This window comes from Brachyhypopomus gauderio, chromosome 3 (assembly GCF_052324685.1).
Source record: "Brachyhypopomus gauderio isolate BG-103 chromosome 3, BGAUD_0.2, whole genome shotgun sequence".
Classification (NCBI taxonomy): Eukaryota; Metazoa; Chordata; class Actinopteri; order Gymnotiformes; family Hypopomidae; genus Brachyhypopomus; species Brachyhypopomus gauderio.
In genome coordinates, this window is record NC_135213.1 from 40,636,700 (window position 1) to 40,661,121 (window position 24,422).

The following is a 24,422-nucleotide window of genomic DNA, read 5'->3' on the forward strand; positions in this document are numbered from 1 at the left end:
TTAGAGGTGGGGGGAGGGGTTAGGGTTAGGGGTTAGGGTTGGGGTTAGGGGTTAGGGTTGGGGTTGGGGTTAGGGTTGGGGTAAGGGGTTAGGGTTGGGGTTAGAGGTTAGGGGTAAGGGGTTAGGGTTGGGGTTAGAGGTTAGGGGTTAGGGGTTAGGGGTAAGGGGTAAGGGTAGGCAGGCCCCCACCCCATATCCCAGGCCTCATAATGCTTATTGACTCTTCTACCACTTTCATTTGCCCAATAATATGAGCTTTACGCAAGCCAGCTATCCATCATTGTCAAGCAGCTTAACTGCTCTCTCTCTCTCTCTCTCATTCTCTCTCTCTCTCTCTCTCATTCTCTCTCTCTCTCTCATTCTCTCTCTCTCTCATTCTCTCTCTCTCTCTCATTCTCTCTCTCTCTCTCTCTCATTCTCTCTCTCTCTCTCTCTCTCTCTCTCTCCTTCCTATTCTATGTCTTGCTCTCTCTGAAGTGGTGGCTAAAGAAACAGGGACACATACAAGCCAGTTTAAATCTACCTCTGCTTATATCTGTGCCAGAGCTGAAACCCAGAGTCATTCATCAGTGCTTTTCATGGACTTGAGTTTATAGACCATATCTGCATTCCTTTGGTGATTTAGCTTCCATCAGCAAAACGTAACATCGCAAATCAATAGCACCAGGGGCATTTACTAAGGGCCCAGCCTAGAGCTGGGGGGCTGGCTCATCTTATTTGTTTATTTGTGTTTGTTTATTTATTTGTTTACATAATGCAGCTGGCACTGCAGCCGTGCTGTTTTACACACCTTTTTTGTATCATCCTGCACAAATTGTCAAACATGCAGATATAAATGTACCTGTCTTTGTGAGGACTTGTGGTCTTTGTGTGGACTTGTGGTCTTTGTGTGGACTTGTGGTCTTTGTGAGGACTTGTGGTCTTTGTGTGGACTTGTGGTCTTTGTGAGGACTTGTGGTCTTTGTGTGGACTTGTGGTCTTTGTGAGGACTTGTGGTCTTTGTGTGGACTTGTGGTCTTTGTGAGGACTTGTGGTCTTTGTGAGGACTTGTGGTCTTTGTGTGGACTTGTGGTCTTTCTGTGGACTTGTGGTCTTTGTGTGGACTTGTGGTCTTTGTGAGGACTTGTGGTCTTTGTGTGGACTTGTGGTCTTTGTGTGGACTTGTGGTCTTTGTGAGGACTTGTGGTCTTTGTGTGGACTTGTGGTCTTTGTGAGGACTTGTGGTCTTTGTGTGGACTTGTGGTCTTTGTGAGGACTTGTGGTCTTTGTGTGGACTTGTGGTCTTTGTGAGGACTTGTGGTCTTTGTGTGGACTTGTGGTCTTTGTGTGGACTTGTGGTCTTTGTGAGGACTTGTGGTCTTTGTGTGGACTTATACAAAGCAAATATATAAAATTATGTGCATACATAGTCTCTCACTAACACACACACACACACACACACACACACACACACACACACACAGTCAGAAAGAGAGCGAGGGAGAGAGAGAGAGGTTGACTAATCTCCTACACTAACACTAATCGCACCCAAAGGCAGCAGAAACAGAAGCGTCTCCAGTGCCTCCCATGGACCAGACACCAGCTTGTTCTCCCGTGAGCAACAGAACAGACTCTGCAGAAAATCACAACAGCAAAGAGACTGAGAGAGAGAGACTGAGAGAGAGACTGAGAGAGAGAGACTGAGAGAGAGACTGAGAGAGAGACTGAGAGAGAGACTGAGAGAGAGAGACTGAGAGAGAGACTGAGAGAGAGACTGAGAGAGAGACTGAGAGAGAGAGACTGAGAGAGAGACTGAGAGAGAGACTGAGAGAGAGACTGAGAGAGAGACTGAGAGAGAGAGACTGAGAGAGAGCCACAGCACTGCAGCAGATGAGAGGCCCTCAGCGCATGAATTAAACATGGGTGGCTCACAGGACGCACATCCTTAGCTTAATCGCATGGCATTTGTCCTAATTAAAGCAAACACTCTTTTGAACACTGGAGTGTTCAAATAAAAGTCAAGTTGCCTTCACTGAGTAGTGGAATGCAAATGGCGTCAGAAATGACTAAACACATTTTCTCCCACGCAGAGCTTTCCAAAGTATAGGCAACTTTGCCACTGAGTCAAACATTTTTGCGAACACCTCAGGCAAGTAACTGGGTCCCATCTGTCCCACACATGTAGATGCTGTGTTGTTCAACAGGAGGTTCCAGCCATGTCAATAAAGCCTCTTAAATATTACTGTACACCGCTAGTTTAATCAGGAGCATTTAGCAGAAGGAGTGTGTAACTGTAGGCTCATATTTCTGTTTCCTTGTACAAGTTACTGTAATGCTAAGCGATTACAGTAACTGCAGGTGAATGAGTGATTTTTCTTCTGGCCAAATCCATAATTGGTGTCAAACGGACAGTCCAGGGATGAACGGCACAAAGGAGGGCAAAATAGAAACAATGGGAATATCTCACACGTGTGAAACCAAAACTGACAAAAACCACAGAGACACGGAGCATAGTTCAAGTAATGATGACCAGTAATCAGACAGAGAAAACACACGTTTTAAAGACACACAGACGAGACCAATTTGGGGTGGAGAAAACAAAACAAGGGGCTAAAACAGAAAGAGAATTTAAACAAAGGATCACGACACAGGTTGCCAAGGGAACCACGATGGCGGAGGAGTCCTTGAAATGTTCATCAAGGTCAGTTGATGACCTCACAACACTGCTGCACCTGATACACTCTTACTCGCCCAAAAACTACTCTCATCCCAATAATATCCCAATATCCCAGTACCATGCCACTCAGTCCTGTTCCCATAGTACTGTTACTGACAGGAGATTATCACTGACATGCAGTTACCATGAAATAATCACCTTACTGTCATGCCATTTCCATGACACGATCACACCAGTGGGTTCCTACAAGACTCATCACAACATTTGAATGCAGTGTAGCGTCTAGCATCTCCAATCCAATAACAACAAACCGAATGTTTCTCCTCTTCCCACAGTGTCCACCCAACCATCATTCCTCATCATTCTGCACTGTGAACCATGAAGGATGTTCATATCGTGCAGTAATCTGTTGCACATGCCTTTACAATGTTACTTGACATTTGATTTACTTTTTAAAAATATTTAATATTATTTAACTTTTTTGTTTTACTCAGTGAAGTTGTAACACATTCTGAAACATAACATCAAGGTGGCTTAGTTGTAATATAGCATACATTTCCAATTAAACATTTTCAAAAATATTTTAAAATGTTATGTTTGCTTTTTTTTGCTATTTTAACTCAACTATTTTAAAGCCCCATAAGAAGGTGGTATCGGGCTGTTATAGACTGTTATTTCAGAGCAGTATTTTAGGTCATTTCTAGCAGCTGGAATAGCTGGACCAGTTTTGATGAAACCAGACATTCTTCATGATCGATAGTAAGAAAAGCCATTTGTGCAAGACCTGAAACCTTCGATCCAAGCGGACAGTGTAGTCCTAGAGTTCATTCTTGTCATCACCTGACAAGTTCTTCTAAGGAAGCTGTCATGTACAGTGTAGGGCTGTCTGGAGTATGACTTGGAATTTCTGTTTTGTGCTTTATATTGAGACTGTAAAGTCCTTTCAGTGTTTGATGCCGTGTGTTGTTTCATCGGTCATGTGTTATTTTACTGATGGTATTGCGTGTCATTCTTAGCTCCTCCCCCACCTGTCAATGTAGGACCTTTTTTCTTCTAATCCCGCCTTTGTTTTCGTTTCTATGGTTTCACTTCCCTGTTTATTGGTTTCAGCTTATTCTTGTTTCCTGGTTCGTTTAGTTTTGTACTTAGTTCCTTATTTTCCCCACTACACGTTTGTAGGTCGATGTGTCATGGTGGTTTATGTTATTCCAAGTCTTCTATTCTTGGTTATGTCCTGCGTGTTAGCATTTTAGCGTATGTATACTCTGTGTGTTTTATAGTCTTGGTTGTCTGCATCTACATTTTGTGTATAATATGTGCTTGTCATGTTAATTTAGGTCTGTGCTAGTAATCCTCATTTTGTATAGTTTGTTCTTCTTTTGTATGATTTTAATTCTTGGTTTGTATTGGCGTTTTTATTTAAATAATAGCGTGTTCTCCGTGTTAGTACAGTAGGGGTTAATGGAGAAGTTCAGGTGCCCCCCTGCGTCCCCATCATAGCTGCGCTGTGTCTGTAACGTTGTGATGGGAAGTTCGTTTCTCCTTTTACTGGATATACAGTGTAAACACAACAGCACTGTAGGCCATGGGCTGGAAGTGACACGTGTACCTCTTACAGACGAGTCCAGGAAAAGTCTGATATCATTGTTCTGCCACTAACAATCTCTCTCCCTGCACCTCAACAACAAAAAAACACCTGATAGAATCAAGAAAGGCCAACACATTTCTCATATAACCTAAAGAGGCAGCTCCTGGTATCAGCTTGTGACACTTTGGCACTCGATAACAAATTAGCTCGTTGTCCTACACAGCGTGAGGAATAATTAGGTTGGTCTTGATGGATTGCATTATATCTAATTGCTACACTTTTGTCTTTAATTTGTGGGCTTCTCAATTCCTGGTGTTTTTAACTATGCACTGTTTAGAGTTTTCAGCTTGGCAGACCTTAAAGGAGTGTTGCAGTTTTAAAATATCAAAGTGATGACCCTTTCTGCTAGACTTCCTGCAAAGCTTCAAGATGTGGTAGCAAATTTGAGAACTCTGTCTGATTCAAAGAACTTTTAGATATTCAAATCAACAGCGCATAACCTGCTTGAACATGTTTTGAAGACCTAATTAATTTGTTTACCTTGTCATTGTAAGGGTCATAAGATAATAGTCAATCAGGGATCTTCCAGCATCTAGAGCAATAAAAAACTACACAAGACTGTACGACTCTGGGGGGAAAAATATTAGGACGGCATAGTGTAGCTTAATTGAACTTTCTGAGTATATGCAAATGACTTTGTTTTAAAAGCGACTGGAAGGTTAATTGAGGAGTATTCCGTCTCATGGTAGTGGGAGATGCTTCAGGGCAAAGAGCTAATGATCTTTTATGGTGGGACGACTGTGTGTTGTCATTCAGAGTCAATGTCAGTGTGCACCTTTGCCACAAGAATAAGTAAATCCCAAAGAATTTGTGTAGAGTTTGTTGGCTACCTTACAAAAAAATCCTGCATAGTTCTCCATAAAAATGTTTATTCATATACATATTTACACACACTGAAAACCAAAGACACATACACAGTTGCATAAACGTATTTATGCATGCACAGAACGCCCATTAATGTGAACTGATTTATTATTTCTAGGCACATATTCTCTATTCCATTATGCATCAGCCAGTAAACATTCATTTATTTACTTTATCACCATTGCTGTTTTCTCCCCCCGTTTGTTAAGTAAAAGGAAACTAAGGATCCTGTATGTTGTAGACACTGAAGCGTGATGGTGGTATTAACGTGCGGATGAGAGTGAGTGGGACAATGTTTCTTAACAGGTGCCAATGATGCACATTTAGAATACTGGTTAACTCGCCCTGTCATTTAGAATACTGGTTAACTCGCCCTGTCATTTAGAATACTGGTTAACTCGCCCTGTCATTTAGAATACTGGTTAACTCGCCCTGTCATTTAGAATACTGGTTAACTCGCCCTGTCATTTAGAATACTGGTTAACTCGCCCTGTCATTTAGAATACTGGGTAACTCGCCCTGTCATTTAGAATACTGGTTAACTCGCCCTGTCATTTAGAATACTGGGTAACTCGCCCTGTCATTTAGAATACTGGTTAACTCGCCCTGTCATTTAGAATACTGGTTAACTCGCCCTGTCATTTAGAATACTGGGTAACTCGCCCTGTCATTTAGAATACTGGTTAACTCGCCCTGTCATTTAGAATACTGGGTAACTCGCCCTGTCATTTAGAATACTGGTTAACTCGCCCTGTCATTTGAAGTTCTGTCTTCCAAAGTGCAGAATGCCACAAGAACTTCCTGCACAACTTTGACAGGAAGGTACAAGACACATAAAACACAGGAAGGTACAAGACACAAAAAACACAGGAAGGTACAAGACACAAAAAACACAGGAAGGTACAAGACACATAAAACACAGGAAGGTACAAGACACAAAAAACACAGGAAGGTACAAGACACAAAAAACACAGGAAGGTACAAGACACATAAAACAGGAAGGTACAAGACACATAAAACACAGGAAGGTACAAGACACATAAAACACAGGAAGGTACAAGACACATAAAACACAGGAAGGTACAAGACACATAAAACACAGGAAGGTACAGGACACAAAAAACACAGGAAGGTACAAGACACAAAAAACACAGGAAGGTACAAGACACATAAAACACAGGAAGGTACAAGACACATAAAACACAGGAAGGTACAAGACACAAAAAACACAGGAAGGTACAAGACACATAAAACAGGAAGGTACAAGACACAAAAAACACAGGAAGGTACAAGACACATAAAACACAGGAAGGTACAAGACACATAAAACACAGGAAGGTACAAGACACAAAAAACACAGGAAGGTACAAGACACATAAAACACAGGAAGGCACAAGACACATAAAACACAGGAAGGTACAAGTCACATAAAACACAGGAAGGTACAAGACACAAAAACACAGGAAGGTACAAGACACATAAAACACAGGAAGGTACAAGACACATAAAACACAGGAAGGTACAAGACACAAAAAACACAGGAAGGTACAAGACACATAAAACACAGGAAGGTACAAGACACAAAAAACACAGGAAGGTACAAGACACATAAAACACAGGAAGGTACAAGACACATAAAACACAGGAAGGTACAAGACACAAAAAACACAGGAAGGTACAAGACACATAAAACACAGGAAGGTACAAGACACATAAAACACAGGAAGGTACAAGACACAAAAAACACAGGAAGGTACAAGACACATAAATACACAGGCAGCAACACACAAACCAACTAAAGAATGAAGACCAGGTCACTCGTGATGAATGAGTGAAGCCTGATGACACCAATGACCCATGACCTTTTAAAACACCTGTACAGCAGGTGGAGGAGAGAACAGCTGCGGGTGGTGTCATAGCGATGAGTGAGGGGGCAGGTGGGGCAGAAGGGGCAAGTGGGGCAGGTGGGGCAGGTGGAGCGATAGCAGAAAGGGTGGGCACCATCTCTTACAAGTCAATGAAACACACACACATGGAAACTTCAATCCAGCACAGACGGTATTGAGAATAGAAAATTAATCATGACTTTTCCAAACATTTTAATGTAGAGAAATACTGGAAAAAAGGAAATGAAGTTTGCAAAGCTAGTGAACCCAATACAGCACCAGCAAATGTCCTTATATGAACCTTATATAACAACTCATCCAGACGAATAAAGAACAAAAACAAACACCTCCCTAAAGCAATATGAGCTCAGGAGAACTGCATGTGTAGGCCAACGACAGCCATGACTTCTGATCAGCTCTCCCCAGTAACTAAGGTAGCAGTTACCTCATACCTCTTATTTAACTCCACCCTCCGCCCAAGACAGTGGAGAAAAGCAACAATCTGCCTGCAGACCGTGTTGGTCCTCCAGAGGTTTACCTGCATGAATGTGAGGAGCCTGCTGTGTGCAGACCAACCAGCTCACACTGACCTGTGAGAGCAGGAACAGCCGTGTTGTGTCTCTACCCAAGGGCTTATGGTACAGCGTGCATTGTGTAAGGTGCTTCAGACCACTAATGTCTTTTTTATGACAAAAACATTTACTAACCATCTGACCACATCTGCATGTCCTGGGGTATGAATGTGTGTGTGTGTGTGTGTGTGTGTGTGTGTGTGTGTGTGTGTGTGTGTGTGTGTGTGTGTGTGTGTGTGTGTGTGTGTGTGTGTGTGTGTGTAAAAGAAAGTGACTGTGTTGCATTTTTGCTATTATTGTGGCGACAAACGTTTGGATAAAAATAAGAAACACTGAATGCATTTAAAAATATCGTTTTCATTTTAAAACCTAAAAGAGCAGAAAGATTCTCTAGATGCATAGCAATATTCATCTAAGGTCACAGAGATCTGACATCCATACATCCCCTTGTAGCTACAACCTGTAGGTGTATGGGTAGAGATTTCATGAACAGATACATTAATAGCAGACACTGTAATCCAAAGCAAATGACTATATTTACAAGTACTCTGGAAACCTAGAGACACAGAGAACGTCTCGGTTGCCATTCACAGTTTAAGTTAACCATGCACGAATGGTCCATTACTGACCGCAGAAACACTGTTGGCTGGATATGTTTTTGTGGCAGACATTTCTGAGTCTATTATTGACATTAACACAAGGCAACAGTGACACAAACGCTCTGTCCCTGATAAAGCTGAATCACCAAACTCCCACAAGCCGCCCTCCACCATGTCAGTGGAAATGCTGTTAAAAACGGCCCATCGACTCAACAATTCATGGTCGGCAGTCGGCAGTGTAGTCAGATACTGACCGTTAGTGAGTGTGGTACAATGTGGATGACACGTGGCTGATGCTGGCATCATGATGGCCACGGTCTCTTATTGTACACCAACAAAAGGAACTTATAAAGACATAAACACAACAATGTGGCTAATGAGATTAGATATAAGAAAGACTTAGTGTGTGTGTGTGTGTGTGTGTGTGTGTGTGTGTGTGTGTGTGTGTGTGTGTGTGTGTGTGTGTGTGTGTGTGGTTGTCTGTGTCTGTCTCTTCTCCTGCTAAAGCATGACGTCCATGCTGTGGTTCTAATTTGACTGGCTTGTTGTCAGTACTGGGGAATCAGGAACAGTGGAATCTATGTTTGCTTCATGTGAATATTTGACTTGTTTGCTCTCAGTCAGAATGTGCAGCTGTGCCTCAGTGAGCTCACTGCTGCCCCCGCTGGCCTGGCCTCTCCCTCTCCCTCCCGAGAGCCTCGACCACGTCTGCCTTTTTCTCTGGGCAAGCTGCATTCACTGAAATGTGCCGTGTCAATGCGTTTCCATGTGTTTTATTAATCACTCTCATCAGGTAGAGGCTGCCACAGCTTACAGGCGTTTATGGGCCTGACGCAGCGTTTTGCTCATGCTTTAGTTTACTAATGTTTGATGCATTTTTATGTTTGAAGAGTCCTAATGTGATCAGTTCACTGTAATTTAGTTTAGTGTCTAGTTATGATTCAGAACAGTGTTAGTAAGCGTTAGTGGCTGATAGATTCAGAGCTAGCTGTGCTAGTGTCCTCTTTGCTCATTTCACAGTGGAGATCTTGTGGTGATAAAGGTGAAGTCACTTCCTCTTAGATCTAATTGATTAAATAATGCTTTTTAAAAATTTGAACATTGTAAATGAGCCTGTGAAAATATGAAGATGACATTATGCACAAACCAAACACATGTTACAAATGGGAGAAACATTATTACGTGATTATGTGATCGCTGCAGTTTAGTGGTTTTATGAACATGGATTTGTTCCTGATAAACTGGTCATTTCCACACAGGCACCCTTCTCCACCTACCCTAGAGTCCTGCACCCTAGATTCCTACACCCTAGAGTCATACACCCTAGAGTCCTGCACCCTAGAGTCATACACCCTAGAGTCCTACACCCTAGAGTCATGCACCCTAGAGTCCTACACCCTAGAGTCCTACACCCTAGAGTCATACACCCTAGAGTCCTGCACCCTAGAGTCCTGCACCCTAGAGTCATACACCCTAGAGTCCTGTACCCTAGAGTCCTACACCCTAGAGTCCTGCACCCTAGAGTCCTACAACCTAGAGTCCTGCACCCTAGAGTCCTGTACCATAGAGTCCTACACCCTAGAGTCCTGTACCCTAGTCCTACACCCTAGAGTCCTGCACCCTAGAGTCCTGTACCCTAGAGTCCTGCACCCTGGAGTCCTGCACCCTAGAGTCCTGCACCCTAGAGTCCTGCATCCTCTTTGCCCTCTGTGTATTACATAAAAACATGTGAATTCCATACACCACTGTCCATTCATCCAAATGGGACGTGAAGTTAAGAGTCTGAATGGATTGGTGGACTGACCCTGAGAGTGATGTGATTGGTGGACTGACCCTGAGAGTGATGTGATTGGTGGACTGACCCTGAGAGTGATGTGATTGGTGGACTGACCCTGAGAGTGATGTGATTGGTGGACTGACCCTGAGAGTGATGTGATTGGTGGACTGACCCTGAGAGTGATGTGATTGGTGGACTCACCCTGAGAGTGATGTGATTGGTGGACTGACCCTGAGAGTGATATGATTGGCTGGATCAAAGACACCTGATGGTTTCACCCCCCCAACAAACACTATGAACCTCCCAGCCTCTATCTGTTTAATATATGGGACTTTATTACAGTGTTCTAGTCTTGGCACAAAGCAGATGAATGCCGAGTGAGGATGAAGTGTAGTGAGATGAAGGGAGAAGATACTTCCACCTCCTCTCACGTGGCCCTTGGTCATGGTGATCATACACAGTGCTTCAGGATTTAAGTGACTGTCCTGTAAAACAGTGTTCACGGTTTTCGCACTGTACTCAAAAACACTGGATCTGAAACGGAAAAAAATGCGATTACACGAAAGGGCACCATGTCAGCTTTAAGTCAATATTTACATCTATACTGAATGAATTACAGATGAAAAATTGCTCTTTTAATACATATTTCCCCATCTTAAGATGCCGAATTAACATAATCCAAAATAAAAATGTCATGTTGGGTACTTGCCAGTGACCGTGTACCCTAGAGTGGTGTACACCACACCGCAGGGAGTCCTGCAGACATTACCCGACACCGAGACACTTCCCCAGACGTGCTCTGTCACACTTGGGACATTTCAATGTTCAGCCATGTCTTATTAGGTGGGGCTGCAGATGGTCAATGGAACGCATATTTAGTTGATCAGATAACTTACCTATTCAAGAAGATTGTGATTGTTGTCATGTTTTGGGTTAATTATAAATGTGCTGCAAAGCAAACACTTTCCCTGTCTTTACATTCCTCTGATGGGTCTCAGTAGATTCCGGATGGTTCTGTACCCAGTGCCAGAGGCAATAATTTGATTAAAGATAGGTGAGCCGGTTCCATTGGCTTGTCATTTGTTTCCGGAGTGTTTGTCTGTTTCATGTGTCTGTTCCATCATTCTGACTGGTCTTGTCTTCAATCCTCTGCAGAATGTTTGTGCATGTTTTGGAAAACTATAATCCAGCTTGTTCTTGAGGCTTACTAGTGGTTAACATCTAGAAAACCTTCAGGGTGTTTACATTTTACACATTTGGCTGAAACTTATCCACAGTGACTTATAATTTTCAATCATGTTACAGAGACAGGCGAGTGTAGTGTTAGGAGTCTGGCCCAAGGACTCTTAGTGGTAGAGCACAGCACATGCATTGTTAGGGTTAAGAGACTTTTGAGTGTTACGGGTAAAATTGAACCAGTCTGGTAGTTTGGTTAGAGATGCTGAATTGGTGAAGTGGTAAATTGCTTAACCTGTACAAGGAAAAATAAATATGAAAACTAAATAAATCTCCTAATGTCACAGCAGTGTCAGGGACCCGTGACTCATCTTTAAACACATTATTATTACCAAGGATTTCCCTTTCAGTTTTAATACACTTTTGTATCTGTGGTCGATGGGGTAGATTTTCTTATTATTTTTTATTTTATTATTTTTTTAAAGGTTAAAAGGACATTAAAGAACATGTTTTTGCATCACTGGCAAAGCAGAGCTAGTAGACATGTTGGAAAGATTGTGCTTGATTATGGTTTAGGTTTACTTCATGCAAAAAAATGGAATAAATACAAAAAAATTTCAGGGAAGCTAGATTATTTGAAGAAATCAACTATTCATGCATGATAATGTTACGCTCTCAAGAGAGAGTGAAATGTCTGATCTGGAGAGCATGAAAGTTTTACTTGTTAACTGTACCCGTTTTCAAGGAGCTGCCTTGAAGATGAATATAGGACACATCTTCATACCACGCACACAGACAGAGAGAGAGATCCACACGGCATATTAAACACAACAACAATAACAACAAAAGAACCCTTCTGTTTCCATCCGGTGCCTTGTGAATTTTATTTCTGCGTTGATCACGCACGGCTTTAGTCGACTCTGCTCAGGTCTCTTTCACTCGGCTGCATTCTCCTGCACACAAAATAAATGCCCACTGTGAGTCATTTCTCCAGTGTGTGAATATCATGTCAGTTAGCATAACCATAAGTCACGAGGAAAAGAAATTCACTTTAAAGAAATGGCTGTCATTCACCATTCCCTGCTAATCTGCACTGTATGTCAGCGCTCGAGACAATGTTTCAGATGACGGCAAATTTACATGAGTCATTTTAATCAACCTTCTAGTGGCAGATGTGTGGGGGAAGAGTGCATGCAAACGTATTCATTTCCTGTGTGGCATCAAAGAGTGTGTTCACAGAGCTGCTGTACAGGCGCAGAATGAGGACTCGCTGGACGTGTGTACCACCGAGTGCTCTCAAACATCAAACGCTTCTTTCTTTTCAGCTGTTGAATTGTCATAACCATGTTAGTATGCCAGGCAGCAATCACTAACAGATAAAAAGAAGGTTATTTATAGAGACAAAGACTACTGTCTTAGGAGCATAATTTAGTTATTGCTTCAGTCTTCTTACTACACACAGTATCCAAAAAAATTTGCAAAGGGCAATGTCCAAAGAGGAGATGTCGCAATGTCCACAGGGGGGTGTGGCAATGTCCAGAGAGGGGGTGTGACCAGAGAGGAAGCCTGTCACAGCCATTGCATGGCGCAGTGATTTCAGCGCGTCACAGCTAATGGCGATGACGCTCGTAAGGTAGGAGCAGGTCCCTCAGGTGGTGGAGAAAGAGACGGACAGCAGAGGTGCTCGTCTTCTTAAAGGCCAAACATCACAGCCTGTGTTGTCACACTTAGTGCCCGGGCTTTGTGGAAGGAAGAATCGAGAGGAAGGCAACCTCACTTTCTCCCTCGCCATGGAGGAATGACATATGAGCGTGACAGGATGGAAGGTGGGGGCTTGGATACTTGTAGCCCACACACACACACACACACACACACACACACACACACACACTCTGACGCCTTGTCTCTGTAGTTGCCTGTCCAAGTGCCCTGAAGGATGTAGGCAAGAAGCGCACGCTATAGAGGACGTCTCACTTGTCAACGTGTCACTGAGAGAGAAACAAGCCATCCATTGTATTGCAGAAGCTTCTACATCAGAGGTGGAATTCCTTTTGTCTCTGTCCTTATAAACTATGTTTTGTTCATTTAAATAAATTCCACATACCTACATAATGTATAACCAAGGTTTAGACACTGGATAGACACGGAATACTATGGCCAACAGGGCAGTATAATCCATATACACAATGCTAAGTATAGACACTGCTGCTGAATTAAAAGCAGTACAGTTTTGCTAACCAAACATGAAGAGTATTACTCTTTCTGCATCACGCCCACAGGGTGTGTGTTTGTGCACGGATGTGGTCTGGATGTGTTTCCAGTATTTGAGTGTGGAATGGTACATGTGGCAAGAGCGATTGCCTCTTTACTCCTTTAATGTGCTGTTTCACTCACCACACGCAGTTTCTTTTCCACACGGAGTGGTGGTAGAATCATGTGGAGTTTATGTAATGGCTACCGGTTAGTGAGTAATATTTTGTTGGAGTGTTTTTTTTAATATATATATATACTCTCCCAAATAACAGATAACATTTCTGAACTTTTTGATATTATGGGACTTTCTGGGACTCATTTGAAAACTGCAAGTGACAAAAGATTCTCTTTTATATATTGATGGTGTTTGATGGTATTTGAACAGAGGAAGACACAAGTACACCCATAAAAACAGTGAGACAGGAGTGTGTGTGTGTGTGTGTGTGTGTGTGTGTGTGTGTGTGTGTGTGTACGTGTGTGTGTGTGGCACAAAACTCTTCCATATCTAATGTAGGCCATGTTGCATTGCTGTTTGGTCTGTGAGTTTGTAGCTTATTGAGTTCCATTACTATAAAATCGATCACTGCACATATAAATGCAGAAGAAAAGTGATCACACAGCTGCTGCATAACTGCCTTCCTCTGCCGCTCTGCTGTGGGGTTACTGATGTTGAAGAGATCTTCACATCTCACAGACCCACCCTGCCCCCGCCCCCCCCCGTCATGCCCGACCCCCCCACGCCCCACCAGACTACTGTTTAGCTTGTTTAGCTTGTATTATCTCTAGTTCTTCTCTTGTTTAGCTTGGATTATCTCTAGTTCTTCTCTTGTTTAGCTTGGATTATCTCTAGTTCTTCTCTTGTTTAGCTTGGATTATCTCTAGTTCTTCTCCTGTTTAGCTTGGATTATCTCTAGTTCTTCTCTTGTTTAGCTTGGATTATCTCTAGTTCTTCTCTTGTTTAGCTTGGATTATCTCTAGTTCTTCTCTTGTTTAGCTTGGATTATCTCTAGTTCTTCTCCTGTTTAGCTTGGATTATCTCTAGTTCTTCTCTTGTTTAGCTTGGATTATCTCTAGTTCTTCTCTTGTTTAGCTTGGATTATCTCTAGTTCTTCTCTTGTTTAGCTTGGATTATCTCTAGTTCTTCTCTTGTTTAGCCTGGATTATCTCTAGTTCTTCTCTTGTTTAGCTTGGATTATCTCTAGTTCTTCTCTTGTTTAGCTTGGATTATCTCTAGTTCTTCTCTTGTTTAGCCTGGATTATCTCTAGTTCTTCTCTTGTTTAGCCTGGATTATCTCTAGTTCTTCTCTTGTTTAGCTTGGATTATCTCTAGCTCTTCTCTTTTCTCCAAATCTTCCCTTCCCCATGTCACACCGTCTTGCTGAGCTCATTTGAAAGCCTCATCCATTTTTCTACTTTTGGTTAATGTCAGACTGACTAGCAAATATGAGCTTGACATTGTTAAGCTAAGCTTGTAGCTAGTGTTCAAAATATGTTAAGTCTATTTCTGTGGTAAAAAAAAAATAAAATAAAATGAAAGAACTCTACAGATGCATACTGGGGGCTCACAGCATAATGATGGAAAGCCCAGTGTGTTGGAAAACGTAGCCCTCCAGGGTGCTGCTCACGTGCCTCACGTGTAAACTCCTCACACGTTACCCCTCTGTGAAATCTTTGGCTCTGAATGAGTTTCTTCATAGACTCCCAGACCGACGCCACCTGGCCCACCTGTTGACCTACAGGTTTAACTTTGAATTATGGCCATATATACACCAGATGAGAAGCATTAGGTCATCAGTGTTGGCTCACGTGTGTCAACAGTGTCTGTACGTGAGCTGTGTGGCCACGTCTGTAAATCAGCCTCATGTTTATTGATCCGTTACACCACCGTTAGCCTCTTTATCAGCCGTGAAATGGCCTTCTGTCTCTCTACCTGCCCAAGTCTGCCAGTTTAATTCTGCTATGGGCTCCTATGTGCTTGATTCATTAAGGTAATAAAGTGCCTTACAACACGGAGAGATCAGCTCAGTGAAATGTGCTTGACTAGAATGCAATAATAAAATGTTTTCTCTGTACGCACAGTGGATATGGCCATCAGTATCATTAATTGGTTGATATAACTGGTGATTTACTAACACACTGAAATGGTTCAGTTATAGTCATACACAATACACACCACTTCTCTTTTCAAGCCCTCTGTGTCTCTGAACAATAAAATCTAAGAGAGTGGAGTATAGATTACAGGTGGAGTATAGATTAGAGGTGGAGTGTAGATTAGAGGTGGAGCTCAATTCAAATATGGTATTTGGCAAAGAACAAATTGTGTATTGGTAATAATAATTGAATATGGTTTCTGTATATGCTTTCTGTTGTCTTCCAATTGGTCCTGCAACGTGTGAATTGCAGTTTGTTTGACCGGGAGGATATTACCCAACATTAGCTCTGGCGATGTACTAACCAGCTTGCTAACTAGCAGCGTACTAACAGCTTGCTTGCCCAGGAGATTGTTTGTCTGTTAGCCCTGTAATTGTTGGTGCTATAGATGTATGTCTTCCTTTTCTGTTAACATTGCAACTACATCTTCATGAATTGGGATTTCTGAACAGCTTGTTAGACTACTTTTCTACTCTCCCACAGCAAGATGTATAGCTAGTTTGTTTATAGTTGTTAGCTCTGTTATCTACTAGGTATTTATGTTCATAGATAGCACTCTCTTTCTTCCTCACCTACCTCACTGCATGGATGCACTTTTATTCGCATACTGATACAAACCTCTGAATAAAATCTACCACTCTTTCATATAGTTTAGTGGTGATCGCTTTTGACTACTGTCATGAAATAAGCTCCTTCTTCAAAAGTGACAAGCTTCAGGTCTATTCAGACTACTTTGTAATTTTAATTTTACACCTGGTAAAAAAAGAAAAGAGCTGTTTTTGCCTCTGATGGTTAATCTTGTCCTTCTCCTGCTAACATTGAGTTGTGAACAGGTAGGGTGGTGAAATAACTGTGATCAGACCCATCCAATCTGAACATTTCATGTAAATCTTGTTAAGGACTTAATGTACATTTTCAAATGCATGTTACAGTAATCTGGATGTGCCAATCATTATTCAAACTTCACAAACTTATAAAGCAACCGGAAACAAAAACACACAGTAATATCAGTCAATGTGCAGTTCAAATTAATCAGTGATTTGTTATTTAAAAACCACTTAGCTAGCACTCAGCACTTTGAACCAGCTATCAAATGCCTGTCTTTACATGCTCAGATTTGTCTTGACATCACTAAGCCTAGGTGTAGTGAGTATTCATGCTAAATAAAAACAGTACAGCTTGAGTTATAGGAATGGAGCCAGAATTCAACATGGAGTAGGTCCACCTTCTAACACCCAATCACAGAAGACGGCATGCTGTTCTGTTTCTATGGTTACTGTTCACTTAGTCTAATGCCACATATTTTGGAGAGCCATTTATGCCACAGATCTAAATGGGAACCTGTGTGATCCAAACCCAGACGTGCTGACAGCCATATTTCAGTAACAGATATACAAACCATGGACGCATGCTTTTAATCCCAGAGAGGACACGTGATTGTTACTTGGTTATCTTCAATGGCAAAACAGCTCCACAGGGCTCATACACTCAGGTCTACAATCACTTCCTTCAGAGAACCACAGGCTGGATTCATTCAGCATCTGATATGTGTTCATCTTCTTTAATATAAAGCACAAAATCATTTAATCTTCTATCATGTTTTCTCAGCTCTGCATCACTTTAGATTCCTTATTTGGCAAAAGCCAAAAAGACTCAACAGATCAGCTGAATTTGATGTTGAGAAGTGGATTCAGCCCCCAGGAGTACGCTTGGAAACTACTTACAAGTTAAGTGTGTTGAGTTTACTCATGTGAATGACCCTTTTTTTTGGTTTGCTGTAGGTTATTTGTGTAAAACACATAGAATATCTAAAGCTAAATATTGCAGGAGAATAAAACACATTCACAAGTAGTTAAACCTTCTGTAATCACTCTGGAGAAGAATTTGCTGGTAGTGTGTGAGTCAGATAAAGGAACAGGACCCCCCTCTGACTCATTTGCATATAATCATCTGTCTCTAGGGAGTAAGTAGGCAGCGTATTTAGCACACAAAGGCCTGGGGAGATACCAAATGATTAGCATCAAAGTGGGGGAGGGGTACTCTTAGGGTACCGATGTAAGAGTGAAGCTCTGTAGTGCAAATCCTGGTTGTGTTTAACTGTTCTGTGCATTAATGCTAAAATACACTTTGATTATGAAATTGTAAAGTTTCTTTTAAATGTCTGGTGTCATAAAAGAGCAGTTTTGCTCTTTGGCTATGCTAAAGATCTATGGCTCTAAATAAAATACAATATAGATTATCTTGCCTGCTCATTCGGGGTCCATATTCTCTTTTACTTTTCTACTCTTATATTTTCTATGCTTGACAGAACAGAATATAACCTGTTCACTTCAACCAGTGGAGTAATTATTTTTATGTAATAAAGAGTATTTCTTATGTAATATCCCAAATAACGTAAGTTTCAAGCACATTTATATATTGTACACTGCCAGAACGTTGGGGTTGCCCAAGGACTTATAAAACTTTTAATGTTTATAATGCTTAGCACACATTGAAATGTATGTCCTACATAAAACTTGGTGTTTTATAATCGAACACAAGAAAATGGGCAGAAACACGGTCAAGAGAAACATATTGCAGTGGCAGAGAAAGTTCACCTGAAGAGAAGAAGAAGCTGTTAGCATGCTGTGATGTCTGTTAGCATGCTGTGATATCTGTTAGCATGCTGTGATATCTGTTAGCATGCTGTGATGTCTGTTAGCATGCTGTGATGTCTGATAACATGCTGTGATGTCTGATAACATGCTGTGGTGTCTGTTAGCATGCTGTGATGTCTGATAGCATGCTGTGGTGTCTGTTAGCATGCTGTGATATCTGATAACATGCTGTGGTGTCTGTTAGCATGCTGTGATATCTGATAACATGCTGTGATGTCTGTTAGCATGCTGTGATGTCTGATAACATGCCATGATGTCTGATAACATGCTGTGGTGTCTGTTAGCATGCTGTGGTGTCTGTCGCCACACCAACAGGACCTAAAGTAGTGGTTGGCACCAGAGCGAACTAGTAACTCATTGAATCATATATGTAGATCAGAGGTAAATAAACTAGATTATTTTTTTCGGCGTGAGAAATCGGAAATGTGGCGTGTGAAGACGGTCAAATGCGTGTGTCTCACGCTCAATGCGTGAGAGTTGGCAACTGGTGTTTAGTTCATGATTTTAATAACATATTACAAATAATGAAATATGTTATTAATTTTATTATACATGTTAATGTTATTTAACAAAATGTGATGCATTTTAATTGTATAAAATAAAAAAGTTTGCATATGAGATGTAAATGCAATAATGCTTCCTTTAGTTTGTAGGTAAAATTTTTCTGTACAAAACCGTCTGCAGGAGTCGACTAAGATAGTAAGATGGAGGTCAAGACAAATGGACCAGTCCTTTAAATTCTTTGATGTTGGCACTCATATGTGACCATCACGCCCTGAAAGAGAGCGCTGACCCCCGTTAACCCCGGCGGGCGTGAACCCTCTCTCTCCCCAGCCTTCTTCAGGCACCTGTGACAGTGATGGCACTTCTGCAGTGACAAGTTCTCATAAATCACAGTCATCTCCTACCAGTGACACCTGCTGATTCGTCCTTCACACACTGAGCTGTGTGTGGGTGTGTGTGAGTGGGAGTAGGTGTGTGTGTGTGTGTGTGTGTGTGTGTGTGTGTGTGTGATGAGGTATGTCCTATTCAGTAGGCTGCCTGGGACAACCTGCATAATCCCCACTGCACACCCAACCCACACACAACCTTTCGCCTGAGCGTGCATGAACACACACACACTCACACACACACACACACACACACAGAGATCTCCTTTTGATGTGAGCATTCTTTATGAAACCATTTATTTCTCCTGCACCTGCTAGTAAAGCCCATTGCCCCCAGTAGGCAATTGGCAGGCGTCTGACACTCAGGCCAAACCATGAAGTATTATCACCTCTCCTGTAGCGAACAGGGCAGGATACACAGGGATACAGAGATTGTCTGCCAACAACTGCTGTCACCACGATAAACATAGTTCCTCATGAACATATGTAAACATAGCTTCTGAGGTCTGATGAACAGTGCTCTTCATTATGTTTCTTTATTGTAATATTAACTATCTGTCTGTATAACAGGGATGTGCCTACAGACATATGCCTCTTTCAGATTCATTTTAGATGAAAAACATCACCGTTTGTGAGAGTCATTTCATTTTCAAACTCTGCCACGCTTTGCACAATTTCCATTTAAACCCAACAAAATAACCCTACTTTGTATATGCCACAAAAAATGTAATAATGGAGGTGGAACAGAGCAAATTAAACCTAGCGAGAGTATGGTGCTTGTGGCCTTAGGTGGCAGACATTTCGCATCTGTCATACACTTATCGAAACCACACACATCAGCGGAAGTTCACTGACATGTGATTCTCCCTCCATGTATCAAATGAAAAGCATAACTCATTGTTGCCAGGTTCTTGGTATTACCGTGTGGGTGGACTGACAGGTTTATTGGGTGCAAAGAGGCAAATATGTTTGGCTTTATCTGTAAAGCAGTGGGGTAATTTTGGAGGTAATAATGGAGATTTCCTTTCAGCTGCTGGAGGTGGGGAGAGCTGTCAGGGTCTTTTGTGCCATAATGAAAGGTGTAAAATGGAGTCTTTTCCCTGCAGAGACAGTGAAGCATCTGGAGAGGAGACACAGTGGGGTTTCTGAAGCTCATCCTTACTGCTGCTCCTACGTGTTTATAACGTTATTTACTTGTTTATTTATTTATATGTTCATTTATTCATATATTTATGTATTTGCATTGTGTGCACTTGAAGCTTTTGCCAGGAATCAGGAATTGAGTCTGCATGAGTGTCTACTGCTACAACAGAGATGTTGGGGTGTGGCCCTCATCACCACATTCATGGATTCAGTTTGGACACTGAAACATACCCAGTGTGTAGCCTACTGTACTATGGAGAGTTTACAAAGGATTTTATTTAGTTCTTTCAGAATGTAAACTGGTTAAGCAAGTCTGAGATCATATATCATATTCAATAAATCATCAAGATGGATTTGAAAAAAACATTTTCAATTTCAGATTGTAATTTTTCTTGCGTAGATAAGTGGAAAATTTGTTATTTTTCAAGGTTGTATTGTAAGGTTGTAATATAAGATTTTTAACTTTGTATTTTAAAGTTTTAAAAATTGTATTGTAAGATTTTAACGGTTCAATTGTAAGGCTTTGAATACTGTATTGTACGGTTTTAAAGTTTGTTGTGTAAGGTTTTAAAGGCAGTAGTGTAAGGGTTTAAAGGCAGTATTTTAAGGTTTTAAAGGCAGTAGTGTAAGGGTTTAAAGGCAGTAGCGTGAGGTTTTAAAGGTGGTTGTGTAAGCTTGCAGGGTTTATATTTTTTTTCCTGCCAAAGTCTATTTTAATGTAGACTCCACTTTTAAACTGCCACAGAAGGCCCCACCAGTGGCTGATCTAAATGCAGCAGCCCACTGGCACAACCATGTGCTCCCAAAGTTGAGGAAAGTCAATAATATCTCAGAAAAAGTTTGCAGCACTGAGTGATGTCAGCCACTTGTGGCCAATTAGAAAAGACCTTATCAGAGGTGTGTCAGTAGAACAGCAGTAGATCTATTAAGTTAGTAAATGTACATCTAGATTTATAATGTGGTATTATAGCACAATTACTAAAGCAAACAGCCTCCTCTCTCCATGTTAAATGTCGAGAATCTTTTTTTTTTTACCAGCTACCTAGATAGTCTGCCACAGAGTCAAGAAGCAGTGATCTGTTGTTATGGTTACAGTGTGTGAGTTGCGTGATTTATTTTTTTATATTTGCACAAAAATATGACTCTAGGCAGCTTTTACTTCTTAAAAAAAAGCCCTGTTGTGAATATAGCCTGTGTCTCTTGTGTCCCAGAGTTCTTTCTACACATGTTGCAATAAGGTGAGGCACGACCCTTTCACGACTTTCTATCGTTAGAAAAGTGTTATGTGTAAAGTCCATTATAATGAATTCATATTCTGAAGATTTGTTTTTTTTAGGGTGGGTAGTTGTGATTTTTGTGTCTTTGTGTCTGGTTCCCTCCTACTCCAGGTTGGGGTCCACATGGCATTTGGTGGCATCATGTTCTTGGCATTCGGGTCTAACTGGACCAAGCAGCATGGCAAAGCTGAGTGGCACCACGAATACGTGGTGTAATACTAACTACACTGAGTAGGAGGAACCTATAACCTATAACCTATAACATTCACCTCTAGCAATCTGTTCTTACCACAAGAAAGTGCTTTATTTCTGTATGCCACTGGTTTATGAAAAATAGTTAATAGAAAAATTAGAATTTTCCTTTTAGCTTTTTAGCAAACTATACAGGGAAATTCAGTAAATTCACTATGCATCCAGTCACAGAGTCAATCAAAGAGACATCTCTAATAAAGGATGGGAGGAGTTTTCTCAATGGCACTTAGAAAGAGTAAATGAAGTGTTGAAATATGGAGGACATGAGGTGCAGGACAAGGACAGGTGCAGGACAGCATGGAAAAGACACACCCTGGCACGGGACTTGCATATATATAACATCACTCATATATATGTATGAATGTAAAATACACTGTAAAATGTTACAGAGTGTTATACAGAATATATAACATTAAATAAAACATATTCCTTATAGTACAGGAGAGTAGGCTTACATATTTAATTGCAAATCGACTCTAGACCTTAGAAGGTCATTTTTTTGTCAACTGACATGAGACTGCAGTTCCTCCAGTGCTGGACCTGAACCATGGAGAAGATCCTTCAGCTGCCCGCGAGAACCTCAGGGTCCATCGGTGGTGCTGGAGATCTGGAGTCATGGAGCTCTCTGTGTGTTCATGTAGGTGTTTGGTCAGAGCTGTTGGCAGCTGATAGCTGATTGTTGACATACAGTCCCCCAGATAAACAAGCGTCTTGTGTTGCTCTGGAGGCTGTGAGGTCACACGTGGATCACCATGTAATAGTCGAGAATATTGTTATGCATTTTATTGTGAACAGTTATTCATAAGTTCTGTGGAGTGAATGTGGGCTGAAGGCATTTTCATTCCTATCTGAATAAGCATGCTGGCATATGAATTCCAATATGGATTATGCATCACTTTCTCCAAGCTTTAGTCCTACTGGATTTTTGTTTTTCAAACATTTTGGGGGATTATTTTCTGGAGTGTTTATTAAGGTTTTGTTCCCTGGCCTCCTAAACTGGTTAAGTGTTGCGTGTTTTAAGGACAGGATGGAGTGACAGTGTTGACATGGTTGTCATGTTGTCTTGTGCGTTGAGTGGGGCCTGATTTGAACTGGATTTTGCAGCTTTTGGATTTGAATGATATTAAAATATATATATTTTTTTCTCTTCATTTTGACTCTGAAGTTTTTGAGTTTATTTTGAACTCAACACTGAGCATGTGAACTTCACAGGTCCTTGATCAGTGCGGTCGAGGTGCTTCTCCTAGATGACGTCTGCACACACTGAGTCTTGCTCTCCAGGCAGCAGGCAGACTGGGCTGGGGGTGCTGGTGGGGTGGGGGTGCTGGGTGGGTGGGGGGGGTGGGGGTGCTGGGTGGGTGGGGGTGCTGGGGGGTGGGGGTGGGTGCTGGGTGGGTGGGTGTGCTGAGAGGGTGGGGGTGCTGTGGGGGGTGGGGGTGCTGAGAGGGGTGGGGGTGCTGTGTGGGTGGGGGTGCTGGGGGGGTGGGGGTGCTGTGTGGGTGGGGGTGCTGGGGGGGTGGGGGTGCTGTGTGGGTGGGGGTGCTGGGTGGGTGGGGGTGCTGGGGGGTGGGGGTGCTGTGGGGGGTGGGGGTGCTGAGAGGGGTGGGGGTGCTGGGTGGGTGGGGGTGCTGTGTGGGTGGGGGTGCTGGGGGGGTGGGGGTGCTGTGTGGGTGGGGGTGCTGGGTGGGTGGGGGTGCTGTGTGGGTGGGGGTGCTGGGAGGGGTGGGGGTGCTGTGTGGGTGGGGGTGCTGTGTGGGTGGGGGTGCTGTGTGGGTGGGGGGGGTGGGGGGGTGGGGGTGCTGAGAGGGGTGGGAGTGCTGTGTGGGTGGGGGTGCTGGGGGGGTGGGGGTGCTGTGTGGGTGGGGGTGCTGGGTGGGTGGGGGTGCTGGGGGGGTGGGGGTGCTGTGTGGGTGGGGGTGCTGGGTGGGTGGGGGTGCTGGGGGGGGTGGGGGTGCTGTGGGGGTGGGGGTGGAAGAGATTTCTCCTTACCTGTTATAATTTAGTCTCCATGCACGTGTACTCCTGCACACAAACACATGTAAGAACACACACACACTTACATGCACGCACACACACATACGCTCTCTCTCTCTCTCTCTCTCTCTCTCTCTCTCTCTCTCTCTGAAACTTTGACATTGCATTCGCTACACTCTCAGCACTGATTTGTTTATAAAATGACCTTTTGGTTTTCAAGGTTTTACAATGACAAAGATCCACTGTTTTTTCCATGCTGGGTCATAAATCCCTGGAAATGACTGTACACCAAAGGTGAAACACAGAAAACATGCAATGTCAAACAGTGTAATTAATCTGTGTTTATATCAATGTGTGATGCAATCAGAAATGCTTCGCTGACAAATATTATTCATTGGAGGTAATTTAGGGTTTTCAGTACAAAATGTGTTCAGGGCAGAATGTTAAAAGAAAGAAAGTGTGGCAGCGTCTTTTCCTTGGTGGGTTCCAGCTCCATGTTTCTGTCTCTCCTTCCACATGATGAAATACCTGTCGCCAACTTCCTCTCCCGCCACCTACCCAGAAGGCCTTGCTCTGGCAGCTGACCCCGTCTGCTTCTGGAGTCGCATGGCTGGCTGCGTCCTCCCAGAGACACGTGTCCTCTCGTC